The sequence below is a fragment of the Macaca nemestrina genome, chromosome 2 (assembly GCF_043159975.1).
Source record: "Macaca nemestrina isolate mMacNem1 chromosome 2, mMacNem.hap1, whole genome shotgun sequence".
In the NCBI taxonomy this organism is placed as follows: Eukaryota; Metazoa; Chordata; class Mammalia; order Primates; family Cercopithecidae; genus Macaca; species Macaca nemestrina.
Window position 1 is genome coordinate 16,344,605 of NC_092126.1, and position 9,059 is coordinate 16,353,663.

The 9,059-nt window shown below is 42.0% G+C and overlaps 1 protein-coding gene across 6 annotated transcripts in view; it reads left to right on the plus strand.

Annotated features, from left to right (window-relative positions):
• Positions 1-9,059, plus strand: part of LOC105470956 (oxysterol binding protein like 10) — a 326,292-nt gene that overhangs the window by 258,839 nt on the left and 58,394 nt on the right. The gene's annotated exons all lie outside the window — the stretch shown is intronic.

The window sequence follows — 9,059 nt, forward strand, 5'->3', positions numbered from 1 at the left end:
TTTTTCATTAAGGTAGGTAGACAGACATTAATTTCTGGTTGTCATTTTTTTCCTGAATTGTTTTGTCAGAGCAAGTTAAGATTTTGTTTGATTCCATGTAGCAGGGAAGGTCTTACGGAGTAGAATGGTGTTTTGGTGGTTTTCTGAGACGGGAGAATTTTTTGCAAAGACTCCCCTCATTTTTCCCAGTGAGTGCTATGGCAGATGATTCTCAAAACCCAAACAGCTAGTAGAGCTTGGACACTATTTTTCTTCTTAGGCCATTGTGCCTTGCCACATTTTTTTGTCTTAATAGTTCAAAAAGTGGCAACATCCACACAATAGTTTCTCTGTCAGAAAAAAAAAAAATGTTGCTATTGCCTCCTTTCTGTACATTGTGGAGGAATAACTTCTATATAGAATGAAGCGAAATTCCTAAAGGTTAAAAATGCCTTATGGAGCAGGTCTTTAATGCTTTTGATCTAGAAAATATAGTTGCTTATGTGAGTGGTCGTTGGGAAACTAATTTTCAGAATTGTGGTTATTATGGTCATGTAGCTAAATTAACGATTGTCTTCTGGTTTACTGTTTAGAACATGTTAGGTCTTTTGGGGGATAAGTGAGATACCAAAGGTAGCTCCCCTCTGCTGGTTGTGGCTTCCCATAAAGTAACCTACATCTGAAACAGTAATGCAAGTTGAAGCTTAGTCTGTTTAATTCCCAGCAGAGTAAAAGCTCGAAGAGCTGTATGTATTTAATACATGAGTTAAAAGAGAGCTGTGATCGGCTCTGTTATAAAATGTAGTAATCTTATCATTTTATTCTGCTGGGGCTAAAACTAACTAAATGTGAAAATGAAATATTCTTCCATAATGAAATGAGTTAGGATCTTGGTTTTACCTATTCATAGAACAATTTTTCAACGAAAACACCATCTGAAATGTAAGTCTAGATGGAAAAAGGTTTTCGGTGTGTCGCTTCATCATGTATGCCTTACTTTAGGACAAGAAGGGTGGTGATTGGAGTAGAGACTGTGGACCAAGCTCTCTTGACTTTTTCTTTCTTTTTTTTTTTTTTTTGAGATTTTTTTTTTTCCTCCGTCGCCAGGCTACAGTGCAGTGGCACGATCGATCTCAGCTCACTGCAACCTCCACCTCCTGGGTTCAAGCGATTCTCATGCCTCAGCCTCCTGAGTAGCTGGGATTACAGGCACGTACCACCACACCCAGCTAATTTTTGTATTTTTAGTAGAGACGGGGTTTCACCATGTTGGCCAGGATGATCTCCATCTCCTGACCTCGTGATCTGCCTGCCTTGACCTCCCAAAGTGTTGGGATTACAGGCGTGAGCCACCACGCCTGGCCACTTCCTTAACTTTCTTTCTATTTTCTCGATTGGAGAGATTGGAAACCTAACAGCTACATGTCGCAGACTTTCTTACAGTTGGATTTCTGAACACGTTACAGGGAGATGCATTTGTGTGAGATTTGGAAGACCCAGTTCCTTCTGTTCATGCTGCTGGCAGGCAGTGGCGTGGAGGTTGGAGTGTTTAGAGGCAGCTGTGGTGGCCACACTCATAGTTCCAGGCCTTAGTGCCACCTCCATGGGTGTGGCAACAGCTGTCTGACCTCTGAATCACAGCCACCTACATTGTTGTGACCTTGAACTTAAAAGTCTAAGGGGCATGCTGGGCGTGGTGGCTCATGCCAGTAATCCCAGCACTTTGGGTGGTCGAGTTGGGCGAATCACGAGGTCAGGAGTTTGAGACCAGCCTGACCAACATAGTAAATCCCCATCTCTACTAAAAATACAAAAATGAGCTGGGCATGGTGGCGTGTGCCTGTAATCCCAGTTACTTAGGAGGCTGAGGCAGCAGAATCGCTTGAACCTGGGAGGCAGAGGTTGCAGTGAGCTGAGATTGTGCCACTGCACACCAGGCTGGGTGACAGAGTAAGACTCTGTCCCCTCCAAAAAAGAAAAGTCTAATGGGGCCCCTGATGTCTGCTCCTCCAGCCTTTTTAATAATTTTATAGGCACCTAATTCCCATATCAAATTCCTTTCTGACTGCAACACCTGGGGTGGTTTCTGTTTTCTGCACCCATTGTGACTGGTCGGGCTCTTGGCATAGGAGAGCCCAGGGCAATGAGGTAAGCCCATCCTGAATGACAGAGCTCACACATGACCATGCATACCCACCTTCCAGAGGACATATCTGAGCGACAAAACCTTAACTGTTTTTTTAAAAGTCAGATTTATTGAGGCATAATTCACCAACAATATAATTCACCATTTTAAAATGAAAGGTTCTCAGTCTTAACAAATCAAAGTAGTATCCCTAATCCAAATCGAATTCAAAATCTGATTAGATTGGAGTTAAATCTGAATCCCTAATTCAACATCTAAAATGCCCCCAAATCTGAAACTTTTTTAAGGCCGCCATGACACTCATAGGAAATGCTCCTTGGAATATTTTGGATTTCAGATTTTTGGATTTGGGATGCTCAACTGGTATAATGCAAAAATTCCAACATCCAAAAAAATTCAAAGTCCAAATCACTTCTCCCAGGCGTTTCAGGTGAGGGATACACAACCTGTATAGAACAGTTCTACTGACCCCAAATTTCCTCATGCCCCTTTACAGTCAAATCTGTCCCCCAGCCCTTGGCAACCACTGATCTATTATTAGTCCCTATAGTTTTGTCTTTCCCGGAATGTCATGTGTATGGAATCATGCAGGATATAGCCTTTTGAGTAGGGCTTCCTTCACATAGTGTAATGCATTTGAGATTCATCCATGTCATGTGAATCATACTAATGCATTCCTTTTGCGTTGAATAGTACTCATGGGATCTACAGTTTATCCATTCACTAGTTGAAAAGCATTTGGTAACTTTAAAAACTTTCTCACATTTTTTATGGGTAAGCTGGAAAGGGGGAGCAATGAAAAATAATGTTATTTGAGGGTAAATATCTGGTGCCCAGGTACCTACCCCTGGCCTTAGGACAATCAGGACTATAGCCCCGCCCCTGGAGACTGTAAGCAGAGTGTTTTTAAGCCTGTTCCTCAAGAGCACACCGTCAACTCTTATCATCCCGTGTTGACTGTCCCAGTTAGCAGCTTTGCCTAGTTAGTTGTCTGGATTACAGTGGCAACAATGCTGTCAAGAGACCACATACTCCATACCCCCACAAATCTAGCAGGTGTAGAAAAACTTATAATGTCTTTATGTACTGAGTACTATATCAGCGTATAAGTTAGCTAAATGGACTTTGGTTAAAAAATTGCATAACTGAATTTTCAAGTAAACATGTCCTAATCATCCCTTTCCAAAGGAAGAAAAATTGTTTTAAGACTAAAGGAAGGAGACTGATATAAAAGATTTAGCTGAGTTCTGTGTCAAGAATTTTCATGCTTTTGATTGAATCATCATTTTAGCCCTGAACTTTTGAACTACTTAACAACCCATAAAGCTGTCCATTTCAAATCCTCTGATGTTCAACTTGAAGCCTGGCCAGTACAATCCCCTCAACACATTTTTATCATTTTTTTATTTTTCATCCCCATGATACATAATTGTATAGGTAGATGTTGGTTGCGGATGTATCTGGTGTGGGATGGTGATAGATTTTTAGAGATGAACAAGGTTAATATGTTGTTTTGATCCTGTAAATAATTCTTTTCAAGTTGCAATCTTGTAAGTTTTTTTGAAACATGTGACACATATTTATTTGTGGTCAACAGTTGGAGGAGTGAGGCAGCTATCACTGACTTAGGATGATTGAAAATCACTTTATTGAATCCTGTGATAACCTCACAGAGTTTAATTCCAAATGGTTGCTGCATAGGAAATATCATTGATCAAGTTTAAAATTTGTTATAAGTAAATTTTGTGGGTGATAGGATTATCCTTCCACACTCCACTCCTCATCTCTCATCATCAAACAGACTATATCTCCTTCCAAGAATCTGTAGAATAGACATTTTTTTTCCCCTTTGAATCATGACCTTTGATTCACTAAATCTTAGAATAGTCTTTAGGAGTCAAATGACCACTCCCCAAACTGGAGTGGTTGTTTAACTTGCCAAGCATCACAGAACTTAGGTTGGCACAAAATTGATATCTGGACTTGCTTTCTCCCAAGCTAGTGCTCTTTCCTTCTTACTGCACCATCTCCTATATTGGGTAGGATTCTTTCAGATGCAAATAATAGGAAACCCTACAATTAATACTCAAATAGTAATAAATTGAAGCCTGGGCGTGGTGGCTCATACCTGCAGTCCCAGCATTTAAGGAGGTCAAAGCAGGAGGATTACTTGAGGCGAGGAGGTCAAGACCAACTTGGGCAACATAGACCCTGTCTCTACAAAAAAATATAAAAATTAGCCAGGCAATGGGGGTACGTGCTGATGGTCCCAGCTACTCGGGAGGCTGAGGTGGGAGGATTGCTTGAGCCTGGGAGGTTGAGGCTGCAGTGGGCTGTGATCACACCACTGCTTTCGAACCTTGGTGACAGAGTGAGATCCAGTCTCAGAAAATAATAATAATGATAATATTAATTAATTTTTGCACAAAAGAATTCTGGAAGTAGGTGCTTCCAGGTCTGGTGCAGCAACTCATGATGGCCTCAAAGATACAAGTTTCTTCCATTCCTCCTCCTGTTTATCATTATGCTTGTCATTTCATGGGGACAGCATCATAGCTGTATCCTAAATATTGCATCCTCACAACATATCCTTTAAAAGAAAGGATGGGAACCCTTCTCAAGACACTTTTTGAGGCCGGGTGCAGTGGCTCACGCCTGTAATTCCAGCACTTTGGGAGGCCGAGGCAGGGGGATCTTGAGGTCAGGAGATCGAGACCGTCTTGGCCAACATGGTGAAATGCTGTCTCTACTAAAAATACAAAAAATAGCTGGGCGTGGTGGAGGGTGCCTATAATCCCAGCTACTTGGGAGACTGAGGAAGGAGAATCACTTGAACTTGGGAGGCGGAGGTTGCAGTGAGCCGAGATCACGCCACTGCACTCCAACCTGGCAACAGAGCAAGACTCTGTCTCCAAAAAAAAAAAAAAAAACTTTTTGTTTGGGAAGCGAAGCCCCTTAGTACACTGCCCCTGTTATCTCACAGTCAGAACTAGATCACACACCTACTCCAAGACCCATAACTGGTGGTGGGTCACTGGATTTTCATGAGCCACCCTCCCTGGCTATGGAGCGTGCCTTACCTGAGATCAAAGGGATCTCAGATCCCAGAGAGACCAGAATTGGGTTTTTGTCAGCAAGAGAAAAGAGGGTATTGGCTTTTGGGTAGTGGTAGATTGTGTCTGCTGTACCCCTGATCTACCCCAAGTAGGTTTTCTTCATGCAGGGGTCATCTTCAGCCCCACAAGACTTTTCTGACCTGGCCGTTTCATCTCATAGACCTAATTCTTTGAGGGAAGACACTATGTGTGATTCTTCTCTGGAAACTCCACAGTATTTAGGAAAGTATGACGCACATAGCAGATACTCTAAGTATGTAATGAATGAATGTGAACGATGAGGTTCATTGGTAGTGTTCATGACTAAAGGGCATGTTTCCCTCTTGTTCTCATCTCCGTGCTCCTCCCTATGACTTCCGGGAGTTCCAGTAGAAGTAAGTTTAACCCGTTGAGTGGCATATGACTTACGTATGCTGCTGTGATGAAAGATGCATCCATGGCCACTGTCCTGGAGCTCTCCAGGCAGAAGATGCTTCTGTGAATTGGTCCATTCCTCATCAGTGGCCTTGATCAGCTATCTAACAGGTGCTAAGTGGTTGTAGTTACACGTGGAATTATTTTTGTGGGAGGGTCCCTGATCATGGGATAGAATTCTTACTATAATCTTTTAGAAGAGCTGCTGAAGACATTCCATTTAGATCCTCACACTAAAGGAATAACCAGTGGTTTGATTAGCCGGATTTTTTCTTTTTCTCTTCTGACTGTTGTTGGTCTGGAGGGAAAGTAGTTCATCCTTCAGACAAATGTAGAAGATATGCCTCCTAGCTATCAGACCCTCAGGACTCACTGAAAATCAGAAAGAGCCAGACGGTTCTTATACTTAAAAATACACTGCTCCTTCATCAGTTTGTTCTGTGTTCCAGTATAGTAAGACAGTGATGATTTATCTATGCAATTATTTTATTCACTCAGCAGATATTGAGCTCTTATTATATAGTGGGCATTGAATGGAGCCCGCCCTTAGTTTAGCAGGTTTTCATAACCCAGTTTATTAGCTCTGTACATGTTTCATAATAGTTATAATTATTCTGTATATCATAAGATTAGCAGCAAGAGAAATGTCTCCTAGCCAAGTGACGTTTCTACGGTTAGTACCCTAAGACTGTGTAGGTCCTGGTGTCATGTGGTTGTGGATCTACCTATGGCCCGTCGCAATTGAGACGACCATCTGTGAGATGACGTGGAATTTGAAGATGTGCTTCTGTGGTTATCTCGTAGGCTATACCGCCTCCTATGGTTAAGAGCTCCTCCTGTCTGTCTTGCAAAACAGCATCTTTCTGCCCTCCTTCCTTCTCGTTCTTAGCAACTCACAGTGTCATCATCACACGCAAGCCTAAGCCCTGCACACGTTTTTCAAGAACTTGTTCGACTTGGTTTCTGGCAGCTTTCATGAGCTGAGTACAAGGCATGATAGTATATTTTTCTGTGTCCTTTTGGGGGATTAATTTCAGCTTATGCTCATTTTTCAAGGATTTTTTCTTTCCTCCATTGCCTTTCTCTTCCTCTCTTCCTTTTTTGTGGGTTGATAATAAGGTTTTGCTTCTTGGGTGGGTGTTGTTTTTATAAGAGAGGAGGGGAATATAGTGGAAGGTCTGAAATCATGCCTTTGCTATGGCCAGTAGGATATGTGCTGGGGCTTTTAATGGGTTCCGACACTGGACTGAGGACTGAGAGAGTCTTTGGCAGTGGCCTTAGGAGTGTTCACGGTGTCGCCTTCCTTCTCTCCCCTCCCCCGAGGCCTGTGTGGCTTTGTGACGTAAACACCCACCAGAGTGCTGGGGAGGTAGCCACCTTGGGTTTGCCAGCTGTGAGCTAGAGCCATATGAAAAAACTAAGCACCAGGTGGTATCATCTCTCCTATCCTGCAGCAGTACTCAAGGGATTAAGCGCTTTGAAACTGGTGAATGAAAAGGGCTTAAAGCCCTGCAATGTTTAATCTGGGTTTTCCCTCCTCTTTCCCCTTTTCTCTTTTCCGTTCATTCTTGTTGCCACAAAGGGAGAAAGTCAGGTCTGAACCAGAGGTGAAGAGTTGAAGAGATTGTGGCGATGTGGTACGAAAAGTTTTAGTATTCTGTTGTTTGGGGGTATTTAGTCTCACCCTCTAAACATGGCCCTAAATTTCACAGCTCCCTCTGCTTCCTTCTCACTTGCCTAGTTCTATGAAATTATACCAGTATAAATGAGCTTTTCACCATCTGCCTGGCTTATATTTGTATTTGCCCACGGTGAATGACTATTTTAAAAGTGATTTATTTTCTGGCCCTGATGACGCTCACTTTCTAAAGATGAAAAGTCAACGCTCAGAGATTTATGATCCTGGGGAAAGAATGTTATGGGAGAAAAGAGTAAAATATTTCTCACATCTACTTTGGGCTTCGCCTGACTTAATCGATGAGTTCTTGTATCCCTTTTGTAATTTGAATTGAGTTTTGTAGATGGCTTACGGCTCTATGCATTGCAGGGGCTTACTGTGTGCTAAATAATAATTGTAAATTTAAAATTCTTTCGGTACTGATGATGGATGTGAGCCACTAGGGGGAACGTGTGTGTGTGTGTGTGTGTGTGTGTGTGTGTGTGTGTGTGAAACAGAGCAAGTGAGTGAGCCATAGAATTGTCTTTAAGTTCTGGCAGTGTTTTTCAGATCTTATGGATGTAGGAATCAAATAGCCATTCTGTAGTACTCGAAAGTACTGTACCAGCAGCTGTTTGGCTATCCATCCAGTCCCCAGCCACACCGGGACTATAGCCTTCCTCACCCCTGAAGATACTGGAGCAGCCCGGACCACGGCCATGGACTCCATGAGGTGCCCTGTGGAGCTGGGTGTTATACGGTGCTCTGTCACCACTGTCTTTTCTCTCTCTCAGACAACAATGTGCTCCTGTCCCTCCCAATCTCCACCCTTTTCTCTGTCATTCATCATCTACAGCCTGTGCTGGATGGTCCTCGTGTCACATAAAGTTCTTTCTATTAGCTCTAGTGGTCCCATTAAATGACCACATTACCAATAAGTATAAGCAGAGTGGTGGACATACAGCCGTGCAAAGGAGAAGGAAACTGTAGCTGTTTTGGAAATGAACTTAAATGCAGTCGAGAGCAGTGTATCAATCCTGAAAACCCTGGCAGTGCTCTTTAGATTGCTCCAAATCTCCGTTCTCATTTTTCTTGATCATCTCATCAGAATTGCTTTTCTTTAAAATATGTAAGAAATGTATATAACTTTGTTAATATTTACAAATTAATACTGTAAGAGTATCAAATCTTAAGTTATTTACAGCGAATGTATTTAGCCCACATTATGGGTTTAATACAGCTTTGTAGGTTACCCTGGAAACCCCCAGGAATGATGGTCATTTTTTGGAAAATGTGTTTCAGATTCCAAATATCTTCTTTTTACTAGCTTATGTACTAAAATGCAGAGCCAGCTTGTAGTTCTGACTTTAAAAAAAAATATGTGTATATACAGTGTAATTCAAGGAGAAAACTACTCCTTTGAAGGATGTGAACTTTTCTTATAGAAGATTGATACTAATTTCATGTATCGAATTGAGAAAAGAAATGGAAGCAAGAGGGACTTACACTCATGTTTATGTGGCTCTTAAAAATTCCATTATGATGAGTTTTTAGTGCTAACACATTTATTTAGAATGGAATATTATATAGAAATTCCCATAATGGGAAATCCTTGCCCATTTTAGATATTGCTGTGCTAGATCAGTGGTTCTCAAGCAGATGAGTGGGGACTCTTGTGCCCTGCAGACATGGGGGGCAGGTGCTCACGACGGTCATTGACTAGGGCTTATGAGAAGCTTTATAAACT